Here is a 27,502-nt window from a genome sequence, read left to right on the forward strand (position 1 = left end):
TTTAGGAATCCTATTCAGAACCTGTAATTATTCTTTGAATACCTTCAGTTAGAGCCAAGTTTCATCTCTGAGCATGAAACAGTCAAAAGTCATTGCAGTAAAGTGGGTAGAAACCTTTTGGGTCAATAGGAGGGTGACAGTGGAGAGATGAATGAAGTTCGCTCGTAAGATGTATAAACTAATCCTGCAGTAGGATCGATGTTTTTGATAACGGCAGCATCCTGACCATGAGGGTGTGGAGACTGTGGTGACACTCTCTGAAGCTAAAAACTGGGACTCATGATCTGACATCTGGTTAAGCCCCTTCCGGGTGTACGAGGCTGTCTTGCAAATATAACTGAGATGATGAAATACTAGGCTTTCTGACATATTTCAATTGTTTATGAATAGAACCAGGTGCAATTTTGATGGAGAACCTCTGTATCAAAAACTCTAAACACACAAGTGCAGGTGTGACATACTTATAAGCTGACAACTTTGAAGAGGGTAAGTATTTATTTCACAAAATTCTGGTATATTTATGTAAAAAAAAGTCAGACTTACTACTTTATAGTAAAACCTTAAATATGAACAATGGAGAGAAGATTCCGCTGCTTGGTATTGATTGACCAGGAGCCCAAGAAGTGATACCAGCTCAGCTATTAATTGGAAAAATGATTGAGCTGCAAGTAAATAAATCACTTTTAACCCTATTTTAGTTTTAGAAGAGGCATTAATCACATTTTCTACTACATTTACATTTTCCATTGCTTTGCAATTAATTTTGTGAGACATCCTCTTCTCTAAGACTGGAAACAAGTAATAGGATTCCCAAGGTGGGTAAGAGAAGAAGGTGAGGCATGAAGAGGTAATGAGAAGTTATCAACCCAGGAGCCAAGAGCAGATTCAGTCGCCACACCTGAAAACTCTGGCAGTCAGAGGAGCTTGCCCATTCCCATCAGAGAGAAAAGCCATGCAAGGGGATCAGAAGAAGAGAGCAGATCATGGACAGGAAAAAGTGGGCAGAGCACAGTTTGTGATGATCAGAAAGAGTTTTTCCTTCTACCTCTTCATAACAGAGTAAGAAAGAAAGAAGGGGTAAGGACATAAGGTAGTGGGAAGCCCAAATAAATGACACTTATTAAGAAATCAATAGAAATAGGGGATGTACTCCTATCAGTGGATACTGACATTAAGGAGTAGCTTCCATCCTGGCCTAGTGTTTCCCATTGCATTGTGCAGGACAGGAACACAGAGGCCCCCAGGCCACGTTACAGTAACACACTGCTTTTGTGTGGCATCCCAGAATACCCCCATTGCAACTTCAGGCTGTTCCCCCCTCTGCTCAGAAGATATTTTGACTGCTGTCCAGAAGGCAGGAACAGCTGGGCTGTTAAAGTCAACAGGCTCCACTTCCCCACCAGCCAGATTGTGTCATAATTGGAAATGTGAAATACACCTTCCGCTGCTTAGACTTCTAAGGCCGGGTGAGGTCTGGTTGTGTTTCCTCCAAATCCAGGAAAGGGCCAGTCCCAGTCTTGAGTAAATGCTTCAGCCTTGTTGGGAGGAGGAGGGACCATGGCCCCTTCCAAGTCCCTATAAAACATATGGGCTCAGCAGCCCTTGTTGGAGGAGGGAAGTGTATAGGAGACAGGAGGATGCAAGAGAGGATAGGACCAAAAACACACTATCTTAAACATATTAGTCTTGCAGAGAAATGCCCTCTCCAATTCCCTCCCCATGTCTGTGAAAATCTTCTGGTCCTTCAGGGTAGCTCAGATCCTGCCTGTTCCAGCAGGCATCTCTGGCCACCTCACAATACCCTCACTTCTCCAAAGTTGAAGTCTCATATGCCTGCTGTCCTGGACATTTCCTAGAGCCCAGGGGGTCTCCCATGGGACTATGCCCTCCTACTCTAGGCTGCTTTTTCTTCCTTTCCTTTCAGTCCCCATCTCTTTTAACCCCTTCCTGCACTGCCCACTCCATCCTTCTCTTCCCCCAACCACTCAGAACTCACTCCCTCCTTCCAGGCATGATGCAGCCTCGAGTCCTCCTGGGTGTCTCATGACTTGCTCAGCCTCTGCTCTATGAGGTGAGTCAAGATGTGTCTACTCTGACTCCAATTCCAGCTGCTGGGCATGTATTTGGGACTCAGGGTCCATGTGGGGGAAGAAGGACGTTAGGGTCTACCATTCCTATTTGTAGTTTGCTGTTTCCTCAAATATCCAAAAATACCGGGCACACCTCAAACTGCAAGGATTCGTTTCCTGACAAAACCCATCACCAGGTATCCTGAAGAGACACAAATTTCTCATGTTAACATAACTTTCAACTAATCAGAGCAGGTCCTCGAATAACGCCATGTCATTCAGTGTCATTTCAGTATAACACTGATGAGATGCTGCAGCAATTTAACTCTTCTTTATGTCAACTAGCCTAGGGTAAAACTGATTTGGTTATACATTGTTTTACAGCAGTTCAATAACCTATTGATGATATTAAGTAAGGATCTACTGTACTCTACCAAAAGCTTTTGTCCCCTCCAACCTTCCTGCACAGTGAGAGACAAGTTTCTTTTCCTCAATTTCTGGGGTTCTCTTAGGCTTGTGTGGGCGGTAGACATGAAGACAGTAAAAGATCTTACTTCCCAACAATTGGGGATTTTTTCTCCCCAATTATAATGCAAATTCCTTTTCATCCCCCACAGGATCTAATATATTACCAGGTACATTTATTTCCTTCTGAGCTAGCTAAGAGACAGAGGTGGGACTCCAACCCAGGTGTGGCAGACTCTAGACTTCCATGCTGCCTCTGCTCTATACCACGTGCCTTCCTCTGCTCCATAGTTCTCCATAGCTGGGCTGACCAGAATGTCCTTTGGGAAGAGATTAAAATAGTAGTGGTTCTGGGGCATGAAGGGCAGGGGTGTTCAAAGCCAGCAGAGTTCCCCTGCCCCCTATCCTGCTGTGCATGGTTTTGTACCAAGTTCCCAGGTGAAGAAGTGGGTTCTATGGCTGTTTAACATCTGTGTTATCAGGAGCTCTATCCTAGCCTTTGCCCAGGAGTTTGTGCCCCAACCAAATCCTAGCCTGTGGCCAGAGAGAAACAGTGAGGAGGCCAATCCAGAAACCCTACTTCTCCATAATAATTTGGCTGAGTGTAAGAGAAGGAAGTATTAATAATTTACATTCTTTTTTATTCATAGCAGTCATGCCACAGAATCAGTACAACTGGCCAGGGCCCCACCCAGCCTGAAATCTGACCCTAGGTCAGTAGACGTATTCCAGCATTCCAACCCTTTCTTCCAGGGAACTCTTACACAGAACCCTGAGATGAAATGCAGTGGAAGCACCGGGCGAGGGGTCGTAGAGCCCCACCACCTGGTCCTCCTCCTTAGTCTTCTTCCCAATGCCTTCACTCCCCTAACCACCACCCCAGCCCCTGGGGCACCCTGGGTGAGGAGCAGGATGAGAACTAGGCAGCAGAGCAGTAGGGGCGCTGTTGGGGAGGGGCCAGGAAGGAATTGTTGAACAGCAAACGTGTTCTACACAAGCCCCTTGCAGGGAACTCCTTTCTTTTTAGAGAGAAAATAATGGGCTTGAAGGTCAGAATGAAGCCTGACATGGGACCTGTCAACATTTCTAGCATTCATAGTCTTCAAATACTGAAACACCAGGATTTTTAAGGATCTTTGACATTTTTTTCTCCATATGTCAACAAATTCTACTTTTGCTGAGTAAAGAATCTGGCTTTGCTTCTCCTGATGAAACACAAAAGAGGTGAAGTGAGAGAAGGTGAGGGGAAAGAAAAGGAGAAAGGACAAGGATTTGTAAGTGTCCTGATGGAGACGCAGAACTTAGAGAAGGAGGCGGAAGCAGAGGAGCTTGGAGAGTTATAGCCCCGCAACTCCTCTCGCGTGGAACTGTTCAGTCAGGTCCTTCATTTACTGAGGATCTGAGAGGTGAATGGAGTTGGGTTAGGTTAGATCATAAAGCCAAGTTTTTAAAAGCTGATTAAAACTGGAGTTCACAGTTTCAGGTGCCTGGTTTTCACATGGGAAGACATGTTTTTAAAGAAGAATGGCAGCTCTCACGGAGTAAGGAAAAGGAGCCCATGGACATGAATTAATTCTATTATAAGAATTTATTATCCCTACTTTGTGCCTTCACTACCACAGGTGCTGGGGAATGGAGATGAAGTAGATACAACCTCTGCCCTCAAGGCATCCACAGCCAGTGGGTGAGACAGACATAGAGCAACAACAGCAACACAACCTAGTAAGTGTCTCGACTGTGCTCAGTGTTGGTTGCTACAGGGATGTCAGCTGGAACAAATACTTAATTTATGGATCTCAATGTAAAATAAAAATGTAGAGTCCCTTAATTTAAAAGAAATTGTTGAAATTTTAAGACAGACAGAAGAGCATTAAACTAAATGCAGGACCTTCTAAGCATGGGGCCCTGTGTGCCTGCACTGGTCAGACGTCCATGAAGCCTTAGGGGTCAGGTACCACTTCATAGAGGAGGTTCCACTAAAGCCAAGTCTGAAAAGATAAAGAAATTACCAGCAGAGAAAAGAGGAAGAGCGTTCCAGAAAAAGTTAACAGCATAGCTAAAGGCACAGATAGGTGGAAGCACGTATCATTTTTAAGAAACTGAAACAAGTTCAGTTTCGCCAGAATATGAAATATAGGTGGAAGAGTAATGAGAAATCAAGCTGGCAAGGAAGCAGACCCCAAGCGTCAAGATTTCCCTAAACCAAACAAGGCTGGGGATATGATCTAATAGGTGATTTAGAAGAAAATATCTAGGCAACAGGAGAAACATGGATGGGAGGTAGTGAACCGGCGTTAGGAGGTCAGTACAATAATCCAGGTAGGAAGCAAAGAGGAAATACCCAGAGGACATCAAATATTGAAGAAAGAGTTCCTGGCTGGAGATAGAGATGTAGGGCTCATCCATGCACACGGAGAGCTGAAGTCTTGAGTGTTAGATAATATGTGCTTCCACCTATCCGTGCCTTTAGCTATGCTGTTCCCTGAGAATGAATGTGGGCACCAAACACAAAGATGGAGGTGGAGCAAAGGGACTTCAAAGGATGGATGTTACAGGTAAGAGCATAATCAAAACAGCAATTCACATTATTCAAGAGACAAAAGAGTTTCAGGGAGGAGGAAATGGCCAATTTGTAGAATAATCCAAGGAAGACAAGGATTATAGTATTTGAGATAACTGATGATTTAAACCCAAAGGTGTAGACTAGTCAGTGGTGGGCAATGGCAGCTAGAAGAGCTCAAGGAGAACAGAAGGCTCTGGCTCTGCATCGCCACCTGCTCCGCCCCAGGTCTGCAGGGGGGGGGGGGGGGGGGGGGGGGCCTACAGCAGCCTGAATCACTGATTTCCCCTAGACCTGGAGCCAAAAGCTCCTCCTCCCAGGTGCTCCCTCATGACTTCCATGTGCCTCTGCAAGAGTTGTTGAGGCCATACCTGACCTTGAGGAAGATAGTGGGATGTGCATCTGTCCCATGGTCAGCCTGCCTCATCCTCACAGACACTAACCCAGTCACTAACCCCACGGCCAGCCATGCTCTGGCTCTGCAGCTGTCCACACTGTTTACACTGAGGTTACTCCTCTGCCACCAACCTTAAAACTCTCATGAGGGCCCAAGCAGAAAGACCTCCTCCACCCTGCTTGTTAGAATTTAACAGACTTGTATTTTCCTTACTCTCCCAGCATAACAAATAGCTCATCTTTGATACAAGATTCCCATAAGTACCTGCTCAGGTATCAATGAGCAAGGTCCATACAGCATCACAGGTAAAACCCCCTTGTTCTACTAGCCCTCAGGCAGTAGACTGAACCCTTCTGAGCCTAGGCACATGGCCTAGGAGATCAATGGTCCAACACAGAGCTTCCTTTCATTGGAAATACAAAGTTCCTACTGTGAGTCAGATATTTCACACCTATTACCTCATTTCCTTCAATGATCTGAGAAGGAAAGGAGTATTGTCCTATTTCCCAGAAAAGGTAAAGCAGAGCAGCCAATGGTTTTACTATGGTGTCAGGTGTGTTCAGGTCCTCCCCACTGTGTCTGGATGTAAAGAGGCCTTTCCACGATCTTTTCTACTTTCCAGTATCTCAATCGATGATAGCCTTCTGGCCTTGCCTCTCCCCAAGGATAGCAGAGTAAGAATAATCAACAAATGGGACCCTCTCTCATTCTTGGCTTCATATCACTGGCTACCAGATTGTGATGGGGGTGGGGGGGTGTAAACAAGCCAAATTGGCCTTGCTCCAAGCTTCCAAAAGAGTGTCTCTCCTGACCCTGAAAGAGCCAGAGTGTGTGTGTGGCCTCACTCCAAGGAAAGCTTTGAAAGCTTCCTGCGATTCTCAGAGTGCATGCGCGCACACGCCCTGCCACACACACACACACACACACACACACACACACACACACATGCACGCACGCACCAAGCTCCTTCTTACTTTAGTAAAACCCATTTCCCCTGCACAGAGATAAACCACCAATGGGATCCACATCACATATGAAAATGCGAGCCAGTCATCCACACCAGTTCTGGCTTATTTACAGCTGGCGTTGCTTCTGATTTGGCTTCCATCCATTCTAACTGACTAACGCCCACGCCATATCTGTTGGCTAAATATTTTTGATATTTGCCTTGAGTCAGGAGACAATGAGGCCCAGACAGGTTAAGTAATATGCTCATGGACCCTCCACTGTTAAGTGGCAGAGCCAGCATTTATAACCAGCTCTAATTCCATAGCCCAAGGCTTTTAATCCCTAGTCCCCAAGCTGCATACATCATGACTCTCTTCCTTCTGAATGCCTCTTGGGTTTCCATGTAGACAGACTCCTAGTGGTCCCCAACATGCTTGGGGTCCCATGACAGGAATTCAAAGTTGTCCCTTTTGGGAATTTGGCTACACATAATAAGGGAAGAACTCTATGGAAAGGCAAATGGTGAATCCCATTTTTTTCAAATCTCATGAATTTCAGATGAGCCATCTAATTGGGTGAGTGAGCCAAGGCTTTTTTATCCTTTGAACTAGAGTACTAGTTCCTGGGAATGCCCATAAATCAACATGCTTTCCGTTTTCAGGCCTTTAGTTATATGCTTTTAAAATCCTGTTTGTTGGCAGGTGACCCTCAAGAGTTTAGGGCAGTGGACCAGCCTAAACACTACCCAGAAAAGAGGAGATACAGAGCTGCAACAGATGCAGATAACTACCCTGTTCTCCTGTGAAATAATGTCCAGGAAGTAATAAACAAGTCACAGTCGTTACAGCAGCATTAACCTGCCAGCATCGACAGGACAGCGGGGATGGGAACAGTGGTGCTTTGCTTGCCACACCTCCCTGCTTCCCTAGTGCACTAGGGCAGTGGCTCTCGGAGTGTGGTCCGCAGACCTAAAAACTGTGAGAAATCCAAACGCTCCAGCCCTGCCCCATAAGTGCTAAATCAATGCTCTCACCGGCCCACCCTCTGATTCTGATTAGAGGTCTGCAAAGATTCAAAACTGTGAGAATCTGTCCCTTTGACTAAGAGAAAGTAGGAACCGTAAGCCCTTGAGGAGAGGCGCGGCTAAAAAGGTGATGTGGGAAAAAACTTCAGAGTCAAGTGGACATGGAACTGTATCCCAGCTCAGCCACTTACTAACCGTGTAACCTTGAGCACATCACTTAACATTTCTAAGAATTTGTTTCATCATTTTTTAAATGGAAATCATAGGCCCGGCCAGCATGACTCAGTGGTTAAGTGTTGACCTATGCACCAGGAGACTACGGTTCAATTCCTGGTCAAGGTACATGCCAAGGGTTACAGGCTCAATCCCCAGTAGGTGGTATGCAGGAGGCAGCCAGTCAATGATTCTCTCTCATCATTGATGTTTCTCTCTCTCCCCCCTCCCTTCCTCTCTGAAATCAATAAAAATATATTTTAAACAAATAAAAGTTTTTAAAAAGGAAATCATAAAAACCTAGCATAGTGCCTTTGCATACAGACGTGTTAAATAAAAAGTAACTATTATAAGGATGTTTCATGTCAATCAGTAGCTGAGCACAACAGGCAACAGGCAATGAGCACCTTTCTCTCCTGTAAGTAAACAGGGAGCATCCATACAAGGGGAGTGATAGCCTCCCTGGAGGGATGGGCAGGCACCTCCACCCGAACTGGAAAACCAGGTGGGGGGAGGTTCAAACCTCAAGAAGGGCTCTGTGTGTGCTCAGTAAGAATAATGATATCGTAGAGATCTCATTAGCACAGTTGGGGAGCAACAGATACTAAAGCCCGAGCCAGATCTTCAGGGACAGAATGTCACCAAGGAAAAGCTGCCTTGCTCCTTCACACCAATACTCCACTGAAAGTCATTCCTTGGAGGAACTTCAAGTGATGCACTGGAGTGCAATGCAAAACTAATCAAGAACTTTAAGTGCAAGCCTATTGTCATCACAGAGCAGTGCAGGTCTTTAAAACCAAACAATGCCCAGCTCACATCTTCCTGGGAGAGAAGAGATGGAGGAGAGGACAGGAAGCAAGAGAATCAGGGACGGAGTGGACACCTGACACAAGGTCAGAAGGAAGGAGATGAGTGAGTGTAACTAAAGTAGAGCTTCTCAACTTTAATGTATGTATAATTCTCTCATGAAGATGCAGGTTATGATTCAGCAAATCCAGGAAGGAGCCTGAGACTCTGCATTTCTACAAGCTCCTAGCAGATGCTGCTGCAGCCCTTTCGGATGATAATACAAATGTTTAACACAGGGCTTATAAGTCTGGATTCCAATCCTGGTTTTGACCCAGCTTGTGTGACACAGGGACCTTGAAAAAGTCACTTAACCTCCCTGATCCTGTTTCCTCACGAGCCAAATAGGAAAGCTAAAGTCGACCTCACAGAATTCTAAGAAATCCACAAGATGATGTACACTAGAGGTTAGCATAGTGCCTGACACCTGGTAATCCCTTAAGAGGTGGTGGCTGTGATGACCATCATCTACAATGCCACCAACATAAAGGGAGTGAGGGCTGAATACTCCTTTGCTGGACATGGACAGGACTCAGGACTTGGTGGTGCTTTGATCTGGTTGCTAGGATATATGCCTGCTGGATCCCTATCTCCTCTGGTTCCTCTGCCTTTCTCTGCCCTCCACCCTAAAACAAACAAACAAAAAAACAACAAGATTATGTTTGATAAACTGGAGAAGGAGGAAAATTCATAAACTTCCAATTTAATAATTTCTGTCCCCTCACCTAGAAACATGTCCTAACACTTGCCTAATACAATGTATTGCCTAATAAAATAAACTATAAAAAACTATAGATTATAAAATAGTCTGTAGGAAAAAAAATACTTGTACACTAAATGAAGTGTTACTGTCACAATCATCACCATGTTTCTCTGTGTGTGGTATCCCTGGTGTGTGATATCCCAGAGTCTGCAACCAGTCCTCATTTAGTCAACATTGCAAGACTCTAAGCACTTCAAAATGAGCCCTAATTTTAGCCCAGAGTTTACTGAATCCACATTCCCATTATTGTATATATATTCATGCCTACAGTCAAGCAAAATAATATTTTTAAATAATCCATGTATTTTTCATTCCTTGTCATTTGGTATATTATGTTGCCCACCAGCCCTTTATCCTCAGAGTCTGAGTTATCCATGGCTTTTGGGTGTGGTGCAGTGGGAGAAAGAACAAGAAATTACATTTTCTGAGAAGAATGCTTTAATATTCAAGTTCAACATTTTAAATTCAGAAAAAAAGTTAATAACCTTGAGAGCTCTGGTTTTCCAGTGCAAGAACCAGGCACTTGAGAAAATACAAGAGTTTGTAAACTCCCTAGAGTAGGCAGGATGAAAGATATGAAGTGGGAACAGGTAACCTCTACTGGAGAAGGAAAATCACAGAGAGATACCTGTAGGTGAATGCCCTGAGAGGACCCAGCCTGTCCCTTCCAGGGCACCTCCCTAGGTGGCTGCTTCCAGAACTACAAGTGGAAAGTAAGGGCCCCGATCAGGTGGAAGTATCATTCCTTTACCCCTTACCCCTCCCTGCCATACACACAGACAAATTTCAACCCTGGAAATTCCAGAGGATCATTGTGTCTAGCAAGAACTCAGTCAAGATGTAAGTTGGTTAGGCAGTGGGCAGGGTCACTTGGATAGAATCAGGAGGACAGACCACCCATTACACCAGCTACAGATAATCTGGCAGCCAATGCAGTGAGAACAGAGGGTAGAACCAACTACTCCACCACAGAGGCCAGCCAAGACCAGGAAACAGAACATAATCAGACAAGATTCCACCCATCTGGAGATTAGACTTTGGGTGGGAAATACACAATAGAGTACACAGACGTCATATTACAAAGCTGTACACCTGAAATGTATATAATGTTATTAACCAATGTCACCCCAATAAACTTAATTTAAGAAAAGAATCTTATCATCTTTTTCTGCCCTGATTTCATAGCTTCTTCCTGCAGGTAGGTGCCATCTCAGATAGGAGAGGAGAAAAGAACACTTAATAAGAGACAACGGCCCTGGCATGAAGTTTGAATTTTAAAAGAACTGAGTTTTAATTGAGTAATTAGTGAAAAGAGACTATGAATCAAGCCAGAATGTGACTAATATACCTTTAATTGTCAAGAATAAGTCTTTCCACAGCAGCAAAAAATGGTGACTAGTGACAGTTCTAGAAAAACAACATCACATTTTGCACATCTGAGTTGTGACTAAGCTTCGCACTGCATGTCTTGGTTTGGGGCAACAGTAAGAGCAAAACAGATAAAAGTCTCTCTTCCCCATGGAGTTTACAGTCCAGTGGGAAGGCAGGTGTGAAAGAGGCAATCTCATAATAATTACAGCACAAGTTGTGCTGGGTGCTATGAAGGGAAAGTATAGGGAAGAAACAGAGGAAAGAGAGGAAGACCCCTGTCCCAAATCATCATTCTTGCCTGCCCATCCTGAGGATGGAAAGTCAGCATCTAGGATGAATCCTATTGGTTAACCATTACCTTCTCTCTTAGCCTCTTTTAAATGCAAATAGCTGTGGGAGGAGTTACTCATGAAGTTGCTAACCTTTCCATTTTGAGAGTTCAATAACTCCCATTCCTTTAAAAAGGTGAAACAGCAGGAAAGTGACAAAAGTCTACTGGGGAAGGCAGGGAGGAGCATGCAAGGCAGAAACACACAGGAAGGAGCAGAGAGGAACACACAGGAAGAAGTACAGAAGGGAGCACTCAGGGAGTAGCATGCATTGGGGAGCACCCAGGGCAGGTTCACACAGAGAGGAACACACAGTAAGGAATGCAGAGGGGAGCACTGAGGGAGGAGCATGCAGGGGGGAGCACCAGGGTTGGAGGAGTATTCAGGGATGAAGGTTCCCACAAAATCTGACTAGCAATCTTGCCCAGGGTTACTCTGCCCTGTACAGTGGCATGTGGATCCTAACAGAAGTTTCAAGTGATCCTTTGCACCTGAGTCAGAGCTAGGTGCTTTCTGTGCTACTTGACCTCTCTGAACCTCCTGTTTCTCATCTATAAAATGGGGTTGTTGTGAGATCAAATGAGACACTTTACACAACATGCTTCCTGCAGTTACCTGCTACTTTTCAGAGAGAGGCAGTGGTGTGACAGCCAGTCACAGCCGCCAGGGCTGGGGCTATCTGTACAGGTGCTACCCAGCATCAGCATCACCTGGGCACTTGTTAGACCTGCAAATTCTCAGACATACAGAATCTGAATCTCTTGGAATCTGTGTTTTAGCAAACTTCCCAGGTGACTCTTAGGCACACTTAGGTTTAAGAAACACGACTCTGTAATCACAGATGTGCCTGAAGTCACTGGCATAGTGTTTCAGGCAAGTCCTTTCTTCTCCAGAGGCAGTGATACCTGTCTCGGAGATTTTATAAGATTGATGAGAATATCCAATAATATGCCTGAAAAAACTTTACAATGTATTGAACAACACAGAAGTAGAAGACAGCATGATTTCTACCCCTGCATTTGTAATAGGGCCCTTTAAAGGGAAGACAGTTAAGACTTTGGCTTTCCTTCCCTGCTCTCGGCAAAGCCTCCTCCTGCTCAAGGATTGCAAGAACACTGACCCAGAATTCCCTGCATGTTCCCATGGAAAAGCAAGCTAACTCTGACAGCTAAAACTTCTACACTGTGTGTCATAAGCTGCCTGCAGCTGAGACCTGACAGCTATTCCCTCTGGTTTCTGGGCTGCACAATCGTCCCAGAACCATGGGCCTCGCTGTGCCTCAGGAGCTTTCTGCTGATGGAGCATGGCTTTGAGGGAGCCCCAGGATTTTAACCAAGACCAATGGGTAGAAGCTACAAAAAGTCAGTTTTCCTGCCCAAATGAGGAAGAACTCCGCAGCTGTCACAACTGCCCAAACATGCCATCAACTCCCATTATAGGTGAGGCGTGAGACCTCCAACCCAGGAGATGCACACTTACAGGCCACTGGCCCTCTGGAAGGGCTGTGTTTTAAGTTCCCTTTCTACTCAACTCCCAATTGTGGTGTGCTCTGCCTGATACCTGAGGGACCTTCTCCAAAACATCCCTTAAGTCCTTTCTTTCATTCCGTCGATATCTGCTCATCACCTACCATGTGTCAGGCATTGTCCTACACAGTCAGGATGAAGGACCTTGCTCTCAAGGAGTTTACATCCTAATGATCACTTTAGGCTGGGTGAGCAAGAAAAGCCTCTCTGAACAGGTGGTATTTTTGACTGAAATCTAAATCACAAGAAGGAGTCAGCCATGGGACGACCATGTAGTCGAACATTTCAGGCCAAGAGGACAAGGTGGCGAGGCAAGTCCTAATGCAGGAATCCTGGAGCACAGTGAGTGGGGCGAGTGGCAATAGGAAGGGAAAGAGAAAAAGGCAGGGAGGTTCTAGATTGGTAGGGAAGGCTTTGTGAGCCAGTGGGAGGGGGTAGGATTTTTTTCTTTCTCTACTGCAGCACTTAAACAGGCCTGCTGATTATCAGCACCATCTACAAGACTCAACACCAGGATCCTGTCCTCCCATCTACTGCTGCTTCCTCTAAACCAGGGGTCCTCAAACTTTTTAAACAGGGATCAGTTCACTGTCCCTCAGACCACTGGAGGGCTGGAATCTAGTTTAAAAAAAAAACTATGAACAAATTCCTATGCACACTGCACATACCTTATTTTGAAGTAAAAAAACAAAACGGCAAAAACTCCCGCATGTGGCCCTCGGGCCGTAGTTTGAGGACGCCTGCTCTAAACACTCAAGTGTGGCCTCGCTTTCAGCACTCTCTTCACCCAGCATCACACACTGCCTCGGACTGAATAGCTGATTGCTTACCTTCTCATCCACTGGCTGGTTGCAAAACTGAAGCCTGTTTTTCTCTCTCTCTCTTTTCCATGTGATGAAACACAGATGCATATTGGATATAGGTCAAAATCACCTGGGAAACAACAAATCCTATTTGTGTGGGGAGCCAACAGTTAAGGCACAGGCTCTGCAGCCTGAATGCCTGAGTCTCAATGCAGATTCCTTCTCACTTACCAGCTCTGTGACCTTGAGCAAGCCACTTATCTCCCAGAGCCTCATTTTTGGCATATGCAGAATGGGAATAATGACAGTGCTTAGTTCACGGGATGGTGAGTGTGGACTAATACTTCAAAATAGAACTTAGAACAGAAGCTGGTGCTTAGTAAGTGCTTACTAAGCAGAAAGTCTTATTTGGCCCAAACTTAGGCTTTTTGCAAGTTTTAACACTTGTTCAGCATTGAACTAATATTTGTTCAGCATATAATATGTGCAGGCACTCTGCTCGGCATGGTTTCATGGGAAGAGCTTTGAATTAAAAGTCAGGAGACTTGGGTTCCAGTCTCAGTTTTGCTATGGGTGACCAAGGATCATGTCTAGATCCTCATGTTTCTTCCCCTTTAAGGCATACACTGGGACCACGTGACTTCCAAGGGCCCTTCTGGTCCTGGCCTTCATTAAATGACTGCCCTCAGAACACAGCCTGCAGTATTCCCCAGATGAGGCTGACCCCTCCGGCCACTCACATCTACCAGGTCCCAGTGTATGAGCACACGCCCTGGAGAGAAGCAGACCTCATCTCTGCCTTGTGCTCGCCATAAAATATTGATTAGAGAATTTAAAATTTTGAAATGATTTAGGAGTCCCAAGACGGGGCGTAATGTACTGTGCCCAGCTGCGTTATGAGCCATCTATCTTCTGTCAGCAAGCAGCAAGAAACTGACAGAATCAATACAAACGTGTCTGAAGACAGGCTTAACTCATTTCCTCCCCAGCCCACCCCCAACCCCAGGGCTGCCCTGGGAGATCAGCACTGAAGCTGGGGCGTGGACACCCACCTGCCAGGTACAGTGCAGACAAGAGTCTAAGGTGCTGCCTATTTTCACTCCCTCCATTGGCTGATGCAGGTCTCTCTGCTAATGCATCAGGAAAATTAACGAATCTAGAACTTCCATCCTCTTCTTTCCCTTTCTTAGGGCTTCAATAGGATCTTCTGGCCTGTGGCCTGAAAGGAAAGCAATAATACCTCATATTTAGCATCTGAGAAGTACCAAGAATCTTATAAGAATCATTATTACTTAACTTCTCAGACCCTCAGTCTCCTTATCTGTGAAAGGACACAAACAATAGCACTTTCTCATAGGTTTGACATAGTTTAAAGCAGGTGCATTGTCCATGTACTTAATGCCTCTAATTTGTACACTTGAAAAATTGTTTAAAAGGGCAAATTTAATGTTAGTACAATAAAAAACAACAAGCTTAAAGTAGACAGATTACATTGCATAGTACATAAAGGGTTCTCCATATATGGCAAAAGCTGAGAAGACTGTGATGCAAAGAGTAACAAGTAACACCTCCAAGGTAGCAAAAAACAGCAGAGCTGGCATTTGAATCCCCGTCTGCCTGGAGTTGAAATGGAAACACAGCCTCCAAGCTGCCCTCTGCCCCAGAGGACAGGTGTACAGCAGGAAGGCCTTACTGTCCAGATTGGCCAGGTTTGCCTATTTCCAGCATTCCAGGCTAAAGGCTGGCATTATTCAGTGAGGTTAACAAATACGTCACTCCCCGGGAATGGCTTGGCTTCTTCCTGCCACACACATAGTTCTAAGCACCTGAAGCATTTATTAAACACGCTAAGAGGCTTGAATAGGAATTTAATTTTTCTAGATAAACAATGGTGTGTGCAGCAGGCAAATAGAATTACTTGTTTAATCTTACCCTCGCATACCTACTCAGCCTAAGGCGACTAGCTAACCCCAGAGCAACATGACGTTATAGGATTTAGGATAATAAGAAATACATCTATTACGACCTACTTACTACATCAAGAGAAAGCCCATCTGTATGTCTTTTTAACCTGGGATTTTTTCATGATAAATTTATATATATATATATATATATATATATATGTCATTATTACCCAAAGTACAGGATATAGAACTGCTACCTGTTTTCTCACTCCAAGCTTCACATCCTAGAATCTTAATGTGCCCTTTGTTTGATCATAATCTATCTTTTATTCAACCTCTTCCTGCAGTCTGTCATTCCTTTTCTCCATTTTTCGCATTCATTCATTCAAAAAGCATTTGTTGGGCACCTACTACATGCCCAGCAATGTGGTCTATACAGAGAGAGAATTAAGACAGTCCTTGCTCTCAGAGGGCACATTTTGCATTTCTAGGCAGTTCCTTCAGTCTTCATTAAGTGTTGCCTCTGCCTGAACTCTCAGCTCAGACATGCAACAGGCGGGCTTCCACCTGGAAGGCACAGAGATGAAAAAGAACCATGTACACTAGCCAGACCTCTTGGTCACTGCCTCTCCTCTATGGGCTGCCAGGGTCAAGGAGTGCACTCCTCTCGGTGAGTATGTGTTTATTTTGTTTCTGTTTGGTGAAGGGCTGTGTTCTTTCATTTTCCTGTGTTTTTCCAAGTTCACTACAGAAAGACTAAGACCCAACTCTAATACTGAGAAATGAAAAGATCCCAGGACTGTGCTCTAACCTATCTTTTAAGTTCATGAACTCCAGGAGATTCTCTTTCTGATATGGTATCACAAAGTAAAACGAACTGGATAGAGAAGCAATTAATTTCTATATCTTGCAATGAAAGAATGGTGTGATAGATTACATTATTATTCTCAATTGGTCACTCTCCCTTTCAATAAGAGAAATACACACCACTGCCCATGGCCAAGTGATTTCTAGAAACTCCCTGTAAAGGAGTAAATTTCCTTCCCCCACTGACCACAGGCTGCATGAGACTTGCTTTGGTCAACTGAATGTGAACCAAAAGTGACCTACATATGCCCCATTCTATATTAGAACCATTGTGTGATTCAGCCAGGTCTCTTTTTTGTTTTCCATAAGAAAAGTAATCCCAAATGGTAGCTGTTTATTCGAGCTAGGATCTTAAAGGAAGAAGATATTTGGAGGAGAAGCAGTTCCATTCCAACCCATAGTCAGTATGAAATATAATCAACAAATCAACTTTTCTGGTAAGCCACTGAAATGTAGGGATTGTTTGTTACTGCAATATAACCTAATAAAAACTGACAAATACTGATGGGAACCTATCCACACAAGACTCCAAGAAACAGGTATATGGAGCTTTAAGATTTTGCCCATCAGAATAAGATGTGAACAGATGACTGAAGGAAAAAGGGTATTCATTTTCTCCAAAGCCATGGCCCACTCAGAGTAATGACAGTTTCCCGGCTTGCAGTCACTGCACAGAATTGCTTAGATTTCTCACACAAAAGACCTTTGATCATCATCTTTCTGCTAGGAGAGAGAGACACTGCTAGGTTTCCAAATTCCCTAAACTGACATTATTCAGTTAATCTAATACTGGATAAAGCTAGGAAATAAAATTGAGCTAGCTGATTTCATGCTGTAAAATGTTTTCATTTCCAAACTTGACCATTTCTATCTGGAAAACACCAAGGCAGTCAACCATCTGCCACTTAAGTTTGTGCAGCAGCACTTAAAGTAGACAATGCTTTTTGCCTGAGGAAAGTGATCTTCCTTCTTGTGTTAGCTTCCCCAAGAGAGACAAAGAGAGAGTTCTTGTATTATCCAGAGTTGCTAGAAGGGTTTTCACACATTATTTGAGCTTCCTCTTTAGCAGTGAGGAAACTGAAAATGTAATGTGACTTACATATAGCAGCCTGCACATAATAGGTACTCAATAATAACCACTGAATAGTGGATGAGTTGAAAATTGAATGAATGAAAGCTCACTTTGATTGCTGATGGCAGGACTGGCCTTAATTAGATCTTGTAAACTATGTCGAATGCACTTTTCACTAGTGCTTTACCATTCGTCCATCAGTTCATTCAATATCCAAATTGTATTGAGCTGCTTCTATGTGCTGGCTTGGGAGGTCACAGCTTCTGCCCTCCTAGTCTAATGTGAGCCCCTCACCACTCTAACTTTCTCACCAGTTCCACCTGCATATTCTTTTACCCTCCCCTTCACAAAGGAAAAGTTACTAGTATGCTAGCAGTTTTGAAGTGATTATTGTCAAACTTTTGGGCCCCTGGATCCCATTACATTCCTAAAATACTATTAACGACCCCAAAGGGCTTTTGTCTAATACAGTCTCTTTTTTCTTTTCTGTAACAACTGTTAATAACAATCTATTACATTTTATTTTTCCAATAAAAACAATTTTAGTGAAAAGAATGGCATTGCTTTACATCTTTCCAAATATCTTTAATTCCTTCCTTAGAGAAAATAAGTAGATTCTATATCTGCTTCTGCATTCAATCTCTTGAGATATCATGTCATGTAGCCTCTGGAAAACTCCACTCTGCACGGTGAAAATATGGAAGTGAAAAAAGCAAATAATGTCTTAATATTATTTTGAACATAGTTTCAATCTCATGGACCCACTGAGAGGTCTTCAGGATCTCCCAAGGATCCCTAGATCACACTTAGAGAATCACTGCTCTGAATATAACTTCATCTTCCCTTGAAATGGAAGGAAGGAAGGAAGGAAGGAAGGAAGGAAGGAAGGAAGGAAGGAAGGAAGGAAGGAAGGAAGGAAGGAAGGAAAGGGGAATTGGAAAGTTATAAGGAAAGGGGAAATGCTAATACCTGGTCATGTCAAACCTCTGAATAGATGCCCATTCGGGATGTAGAGAGTCAAGCTGGGACCTAGACTCCCTCCATAACTATGTAATTATTTTTTTTAAGGTTGAACGGCAACTCTCCTGGAACATTTAATACTCTTTACATCAGATCCCATGAAATTTAAGTCAGGGTCACTGCTATACTGGTGTTTCCCCTCCATTAATCCTGTTTCATCCTCTTGAAAACAAAATGACTTACAAGGATAAAGGAAGCAGGAAGCTGGCTTAAAGGAAGAGATGTGATCAATTACTCATACACCAATTCCATGTCAAATAAATACTGTCACCTTTATACTAGCAAAAACAAGAATAATACACCCCCAAAATTTTTCTAAGCCTATGAAACCTTTCTTTTGTGTTTATATTAATCAAAGGGTAACCTCTGTGTATCATAAAGGATTTATGGGAAATTATAAAAATATTTAAAATCCTTATAATAAAGAGCTAATATGCTAGTTAGACCAAACAGCAGAACGAATGTCCGGACGACCTTCCAGATGACCGCCTGGACGACCTTCTGGACAAAGCCAGGGCTGCAAGGGCCGAGTCCCTTGCACGAATTTCATGCATTGGGCCTCTAGTATAGAATAAAAACAAAAATAACATTCAAATAAATAATCACCAATCTAAGCGTGATATAAAACCAGGGAGTGATAATAGATAGATAATAGCAAGATGAAAAGACCTATATAATTATTAACCTTATCTAAATTTGATGTCCAGATTCCTTTTAACCCTAGCAAAGGCAGAAGCACAATTATCTACAAGATAATAATATGCTAATTTTATTTGACATAGCTTTACTGGCACTGAAATTGTGGGTCCTCATAGAAGTGACAGTAAGTGGCATAAAGAAAATACATTTTTATAATTCCTCTCAATGCAAGCTGAGGGCATAACGGCAAGATCTTTAGACCACAAATTTAATACCTTATATACATTGAGGGTTTCATGATTCTTGGCAATTTCAAAACCACCTGGACAAAGATTTTCAATGACTTTTCACCGTCAATGATTCACATCCAAACTCCCTAGGCTGGCATTCAGGGCCATGCTCTAAATTCCTAAAGTCATCTCTCACTGCACCACACACAAACCGTATACTCTAGACAAGCTGATATAGTCATTTATACAAACCCTGATTCCTGTCTCCACAATTTTGTATATGCTATTTTTCCCACTGAATGTGTGTACAACAGGTATTTGTAACTTTAGAGCTTAATCTATGATCAGAAATTATAGCCAGTCTTCTTTTTAAGCTCTTTATTTGTTTTGTTTTATTGTTATTTCAGGAAGAACAGAATGAAATGGAAAAAGTCACATGGCCCAGGACACCACAACTATGATTCATTTATAATCTTCATACAACATACCTTCCCAACCTCTTCTCTTCCCTCTTCCTAGTTCACTAAGTTCCATAGAGGTTGGTCATGCATTCATTCAATAAAGAATTAAGTAAGGTGCTATTCTGTGCCACAGGAATAAAGCTGTGAGTGAGAAAGCCCCAGTCCAAATCCATACAGACAAAAACACAAGTAAACAAAGAAATTTCAAGTTATAATTCATGCTGTAAAAGTTAAAAAGAGACTGAAAATGAAATGAGCACTTTAAATAAGGGAGTCGAGGAAAGCATTCTCGAAGAGAGATATTTAAGCTAAGAACCAAAATATAAGAGGGAGCTGTCACATGAAAAGGGGAAAAGAGCATTCAGTTGAGTAAATGTGAGTCAATTTCCTCATTTGTTAAATAGAAGAATAACGGTTCCCATCTTGTGTGGGTAATATGAGAATTTAATGTGTTAATCCATGGAAAGCACTTAGAACTGGCCTGGCCCATAATAAATGTCATTAAGTTAGACATGCAAATTGTAATTCTGGACCCAGGGGACAGCATGTACAAAACCCTTGATGTGTTAGGAAGCACAGTAGTTAAAAGGACTGAAAGAAGACCAGCATGACTAAAGCATGGTGAATAAGGAGGAGGATATGGTAACAAAAAAATTGGAGAGATAAGGGCCAGATCAAGCAAGGCCTGGTAGACATGATAGGAACATGGGTTTTATTCTGGAGGCAATGCAAAAATTTGGAGGGTTTTGAGAAGGGAAGTTGCTGCATGTAGAATGGACTGTAACAAAGAGTAAGACTAGAAGAAAAACCAATTAGGAGACAGTTGTACTAGTCCCGAAATATGAAGTAGGCCATGACTAAGAATAGCAATGGATATAACAAAATACGTTGTAGAATTTGAATTGATAGGACTTGTTGGTGAATATGATGTTGAGGAGTTGGGAAACAGGTACCAAGAATACCTTTTTGGACTTACTTGGTTTGAAATGCCTGCAAGTGGCAATTTCAAGTAGGCAATTGGATTTATAAGTCTAGAACTCACAGGAGAGGTTAAAATAGAAGATATAAATACTGGAGGCATCTGTGTAAAAGTTGCATTTAAATACACAGAACTTGAAGAGATCAGCTAGGAAGAGACTTTGGAGAGACAGAAGTGGAGCCCAGTTCAAGCTCTGAAGAATATCAACACTTCCATATTGGGTGGAGGAGAAAAAGCCAGCCAAGGAGATCAGGGAAGCATAGTCAGTGAGGTCAGAAAAGAGTAAGAGAAAAAAAATCATGGAAACCAAGAAAGGAGTGTTTCAAGAAGGAAACAGTCAATATACCCCCAAGATGTTAAGTTCAAACAAGATAAGGACAGAGAGCGACCACTGGATTTGGTAACTTTGAAGCTCACCAGTAATCTTGACAAAACCGAGTTCAATCAACTGACACAGTCAGAAGCTGGACCTGAGTAGGTTGAAGAGAGACTGGAAAGTGAAGACATGGAAACAATGTAGATGGCTCTTTTGAAAAGCTTGGATAAGAAGACTATCAGAGAAATAGGACAGTAGCTACAGAGCATTGGGGTCAAGGAAGGAGTTCTGCCAGGACTAATCAGTGGTATTGAAGAGAATGAACTTTGGTTTCTATGATTTATATCATAAATTTTAAGTTCAGTCTCCAAAGCCCAAATGTGTTATGTCATAAAATTGTAAGGGATATGTCAATAGTCTCACCTGGGCATTCCTCCTGAATTTTTCCCCTCTCTATCTATTGTTTTATTTTTCAGCTTTAATAGAACATTCTTAAAGTTCCCCCATCCTAATATCAAAATAACCATCTATTATATATTCAAGAAATTAATTCAATTTTCAACTATTCTTGGCCAGAAGATGTGTTCCATATGTCCTCATTCCTGTCTGAATGCCACACACTCCCCGCTCTGACCTGGATGCAAAGTAAATCATTAAATTTCAAAAATGCACCAAAGCAGTGTTCATTTATATAGAAGCTCCAGTGAGCCAAATATACTCATTTAAACATCAATAAACCCAACCTCCAACCGAGTTCACTTGTGCAGAGGGAGGGAGGATGGATTTAAGGAACATCAGTGAACCCGTTAGCTCTCGAGAAAGATGTTATTAAAGAGGAGGAAGCAACAACCTCCCATCAATAGTTTCTAAATGTGATCACTTTCAATTTGTTCAATTCAGTGGATAAGTGATATACCGAATTGAGGCTTGGAATAAATCGTAACAAGTATTCCAATGCTGTAATGTTCTAGCAGGAACTGAGAGCATATCCCCTTCCCGCCCTGCTGAACTAATCCGGACCAGTTGTGGCTGGTTGTCTGTAAGGATCCAAAACCAGCAGACTTATGAAAAGCAGGGTCTGTTCCTATCACCAACTAACCCAGAGCACTAAATGTCCTCCAAACTCCAAATGCTATTTGGTTGGTGAATTTTTTTCATTTCCATACTTTACCTAAGGGCTACAGAATGGCCCCTGTATATAATGCCATAGCAGAAGACCATGCAAAGCCAATTCCTTAATCAAGATTCATTTTAAACTTTATACTAGTATACTATTTAGGTAACCCTTGGTTGGTCTGAAGATAGAAGTTTTGCCTTGAATCAGGTCATTATTGGCCATGAAGTAAAATGCTAATATAGATTTCCACAAGAGTATGTGGGTTTCAAGCATCTTTCATTTCACCCAAAAGCACAGGCTCAGTAAACATTTTCATTAAAGCACTTTATCAAGGCAGAGGTTCTTTCTGACCTAGCAAATGAGTAAAACCATAATTAATTCATGTGCTGGCTGTTTATCCTTTGGTATGAACATTAATCATTTTAAAATAACATGGTGAGGAGGGAGACTAAAAGGAATCTAATGTTAGTTTGTGTTTCCAAAGTGGGTTAGGAACTGCATTAAATGCTTTCAGTAACAGACTTAAAACTCACAAGCCTCTCAAAATGGTTAGTATTATTACCCTGACTTTACTGATTAGGAGTTGGGGTCTGGCATGTTAAGTGATTTGCCCAAGGTCACACACCTAGTAAAAACTAAATCAAAATTTGGCTGATCCCAAAGTCCATATGCTCTTCCCACTCCATTGGGCAGCCTCTCTCACATAATGACTGAAACCATATTATAAATGAGAAAGGGGAGGGAGTCAAAACAACTGTTTGTAGGGTCAAGACTCTAGAGCACTCACCTGTACAAGAAATAAATCAAGTTACCACACTGATCCATGCCACTGAGTTAACTTCTCATTTATTCGTTCCACAAAATAATCTAATTATCTCAAGCCACTAGAGAACATGAAATTACTGCTCCAGTGCACTAAATTGCTCACTAGTAACTTTTAAAAGCTACCAAAAGGTTTAAGTTATTCCTGGAAAACCCTCATCAGCGCATTAATCAAAAAGAAATCATCCAGTGCCTTCTGTAGATTGAGGCCTCACTTTCTACTCAGCACCTAAAAGTTCACACACTCTAAATAGCTAGATCTGCACAGCCAAGTCATTTCCTCAGAAGAGGTAGGGGTAGGGGTAGGGTAGGGTTAGGGGTAGGGTTAGGGTTAGGGTTAGGGTTAGGGTTAAGGTCAGTCCTACTTCCCTAAACCTGAAAATGGGTAAGGAGAGGGAGAAAGGGAAAGAGAGACATAAAGAGAAAGAGTGCTGGTGGGCTACATGTGTATAATCCACGATTTATTTTTCTGTGTTGGTATGTTTAACCGTCTCTAATAGACTCCATAAATGCTTTCCAAATCCAGTTTCAATGGTCTATTTGCTGCCTAGTATAGCATATAATCTCCTCCAAAAGTGGTATTGATCTTGTTAAGTCTCGTCATCATGTAGACTTGAAGCATCCCTCAGCAGCATCATTCCTGTGGACAAACCACGTGCTCCTTTCATACAGCTGCCCATTAACAGTGTCTGGGAGCTCTTGCCTGTTAAAATGGCTCTGGAGGCAGGGGAATAATCATAATAATAGCCACCAGTTATTGAGATATACTGTGCTAAACACTTTGCATGCATTTTCTGTCAGGCGCTTCACATCAGCCCTATGGGATGAGTATTATTCCCATGTTAGGCTAGGTATTATACTTTATCCCTTCTTCAGACAGAGAAACTATGACTGAAATAAGCTCATTCAATCTACTCAAAGGTACTCTATACTGGCACCTCCCTCCATCATTTCTTTCCCTACTGCTCATCACCCCCAGTTTTTGGAAGCATCCAAGAGAACTGTGTTGATGATTATTTCCTAACTCATCACTAAGGGCGGCATCCAATTCCATTAGGAATTTGCAATGAGACAAAATATAAAGCAAAGAAGTATGTGTTCCCCGACCCAAAGCTGAACACAGAACAAAATTCAACCTCCTGAGACTGCACCTAATCTTTTCTCCCAACCAAATTCTCTCTCTCACTCTTTCTCTTCTGTCTCTCTCACTCATACATGCACATGTGTACACACACACACACACACACACACACACACACACACACACTTCTCACATTTATCAGTCATAACTGACAAAGTCCAGATCCCAAAATATCCTGCATCTCCCACCTATGTATATTTAATCTCTACCCTCTACATCAGGGACTTTCAACTGGTGTGCCACCAGCATTTTGAAAACATGAAATATCTGACTATTTAATCATGGGCACTAACCTCTCTTCCCTTAGAGCAGTGGTCGGCAAACTCATTAGTCAACAGAGCCAAATAACAGTACAACGATTGAAATTTATTTTGAGAGCCAAATTTTTTAAACTTAAACTTCTTCTAACGCCACTTCTTTAAAATAGACTTGCCCAGGCGTGGTATTTTGTGGAAGAGCCACACTCAAGGGGCCAAAGAGCCACATGTGGCTCGCGAGCCGCAGTTTGCCAACCACGGCCTTAGAGTGTCAAAAAAAATGACAACAGCCGACACAACAATCGCCATTCCGTGTGAATGTATCAAAAATGTATTTTTTGTCTGATTGGTAAAAATTGTATTTTGGTGTGCCATAAAATTTTAGTAATTAGTTTATGTGTGACCCGAGATGAAAAGGGTTGAAAATCGCTCCTCTGCATAGTTACATGATCTTCCTTTTTCCCACCAGGTCAACCTGTCTGGATCCTCTTCATCCTTTAAGGCCCTGCCAAATCCCATCTCTTTTCTTGAGGATGTTGTTGTTCCTCTTAAGCCGAGACTAATCTTCCTTCTCCAGTTCTTACTCTGACCCTTTAACTCCTTTCATGGCTAGCTTCATATTAAAGTGACTTACACACAGCTCTCTGCTCTATTTGGTTGAGTCCCCATGTGACAAGCCATGGCTTTTTATCTTTGCAACCACTTCTCTGCCTCCCCCACTCATAGGCAGTCAGCACACTGCTTTACAGAAAGTAGAACCTCACTCCCTGTTTTATGAGTGGAATTGACTGTTTGGGTCCCAGGAGGCCGATCAGCAATGGACATTGAAGGGAGAGACCCAGAGAAGAGCCCAGCATAGAACAGCACCCATGAATAAGGGAAAGATTTTCCTCAGGCAAAACGAGAAAGGAAACTGAAAGTGCATGATTACCACCCAGAATTTATGTCTCCAAAGGCTACCAAACCAAGCATTTGGATCTCTTTGGAGCAGTTCCCGATCTTGTCGACCATCCTCTGTCATGGACTCCAGAATGCCCTGCCCAGTCCCTCCCCTGGAATGTGCTGATGGGTACCTTGCTCAGCAAGAGGGCAGTTTGGGAGCCCTCAGTGGGACATCCTACCGATTCCTGATGAAATGGCACTTTTGATATGAGGAAGGAGTGGAACGGTCCATTGCATGGGCTGATGGGCAAGGCCGGGAAGGGTTTCTGGTTTAGAGTCAGAGGTGAGATGGGACTCCTGGGTGTACGGAAGGACTGATGAGAATATGCAGACAAGCAGGGCAGGCCTGCAGAAAGATGAGGTTGACAGTTCAATACAAACTTTTCTCTGGTCTTTGCCCAGGACTGGCTTTCTTGGCAAGGTAACTCAGGTTCATCCCAGACATAGAATGCTCTGCACATGGCTACTTCCTTGCCCTATGCTGCTGACAGGAAGATTCACAAGGCTGGTGAGGAGCAGTGACCTGCCTGCTATCTCTTTGTGATCACCAGCAACACAGTATGTATATGGTTGAGAGGGAGGGGGAGCCAGCAGAGGAGCAGACACCACCCTGCCCCCTTGACATTCACGCGACCCGATTGTGTCAGCGCTACTTGTCCCCCATCTGTCACAATGTCAGTTCCTGCTGGGGCCCTGGGATCCACAGAGGTTGCTCCACATGTCGCCCCATTTATCTTGGCAGGCGGCAGCACTGATGTGTTTGACAGTTCTATTTGTTATCCTACAAAGCAGGTCCTCACTCTTCAAAGCCAAGGAAAGAAGAGTCAGGCACAGAACAGGACTGGGACAGCAATGGAAGAAATCTGCCGAAGAAGGGCTGCAGTACATCTAATGGAGATGAGAAGAGAAATCAGGCAATTTGGGAAAAGTAAGGCCCATGCCCTGCCTTCTGGAGGATGGCTGAAGCAGCAGAAAGTGTGTGTGTGCATGCGTGCATGTGTGTGTGCGTGTAAAGAGAGACTGTGTTATCACAGTGTGACTATCAGGTGACAAGAACAGAACAGTCTGGTTTGCCTTTGTGGGACTGACCCTGGTATTTGGTACTCACCGAATTAGAGCTTCCCCTCCACACCTTCTGTTCCCCACACTCAGCTTCCTAATGAGGGGAACAGTGGAGATAGGGGTCCTGCGCCAGCTGATACCTCAAGCTCTCCCTTCTTAAGTTATGACATTGTGTAGTCTGTGCTCAGAACATAGACTCTGTCAGTAGAAAGATGCTAACCCTGAGCAGCCCTGGTTCTCCCTATACCCCACAGAACTCTGGTAAAAAGCCCTTCAACCAGATAATAAACATCCCAGGAGAAACTGCTGTGCAGCCACGCAGATGGGACAGCACTCTGTACTAAACGCTGACACCAGGGGTCTAATGGGGTGTTGGGGAGACTAGACTCAGGAAAGAGTGCCCATGGGAGTGGCTGTCAGTTACTTCTCTGTGTCAAGGTCTTTACATTTGATGTGTCATTTAAATTTCATAAAACCCTATGAAGTACGTACATTTATATCCTCATTTTACAGGTGAGGAAACTGAGGCACAAGGTCTCTCTGGCTCAGGGTCTCAAAGTATATGGTGAACCTAGGCTTTGAACTCAGGCAGCCTGACTCCAACAACCCTAAACCATTAACCATAGCAATGTTTTGCCTCCAAGAATAATGATGGAATAATTGTGACTTCCCCTGCCTCCCCAGCTAAGGTGACCAACCATCCTGGTTGTGCTGGGACTATCCTGGTTTTAGCACTGAGAGTCCTGTGTCCCAGGAAACCCCTCTGTCCCAGGCAAACTGGGATGATCAGTCACCTACCTGCAGTACAATTCTCCATCCCTTCCCTCAAAGCACATACACACATATAAACACACCTTCATTTTTCATCTCTCTTTGAGGACACCTATGAGCATAACCAACTCAGAAATCCTATTCCTGATTAAGCTTTAAGGCGGAGGCAGCACTCCAGACCAAGGCAAGACTTGGGATTTTCACCCAAGGGAACCTTTCTCTTTGCAGACCCTCTCTGCTGTCTTAAGCCTGGCTGTGCTACCAAAGGTCACAGAGGAACTCAGGGGGCTGAGAACCACTGATGAGCCCTTAATTGTTCTCTCATAATAAAATACCTTTATTATTTATAGAAAACTCCTAAGTTGTCCATAGGCTGTGTAGGATGCTGATTGATGTAGAAAGGAAACCAGTTGTGACTAGCAGGGGGCTAGTGGCACACTGAGGCACTTCAAGCAAGTTACCAAGGAAAGATATTTTTACTCTGTCCTCCCCTCTGCCAATCTCTAGCCCTGCTGATCTAGGCTGTAAGCAAAGAGCTGCCAACCTACACATCCACTTTGTCAGTTTCAGACATGAAATTTGGTCCTT

The 27,502-nt window shown here is 43.3% G+C and overlaps 1 long non-coding RNA gene across 4 annotated transcripts; it reads left to right on the forward strand.

The window, feature by feature from the left end:
- Positions 1-258: 258 nt before the first annotated feature.
- LOC114233131 (uncharacterized) lies at positions 259-27,222 on the forward strand. Of its 4 annotated transcripts, XR_008555187.1 has the most exons (6): positions 461-486; positions 2,010-2,071; positions 4,157-4,256; positions 25,484-25,639; positions 25,871-26,009; positions 27,143-27,222. It is a non-coding gene; the product is annotated as an uncharacterized LOC114233131 (long non-coding RNA). The 4 variants fall into 4 exon arrangements; XR_003619282.2 differs by lacking the exon at positions 2,010-2,071 and having other exon boundaries at positions 259-486; XR_003619283.2 differs by lacking the exon at positions 2,010-2,071 and having other exon boundaries at positions 259-486; positions 25,874-26,009.
- Positions 27,223-27,502: the final 280 nt, after the last annotated feature.

Source organism: Eptesicus fuscus, chromosome 22 (assembly GCF_027574615.1).
Source record: "Eptesicus fuscus isolate TK198812 chromosome 22, DD_ASM_mEF_20220401, whole genome shotgun sequence".
NCBI lineage: Eukaryota > Metazoa > Chordata > Mammalia > Chiroptera > Vespertilionidae > Eptesicus > Eptesicus fuscus.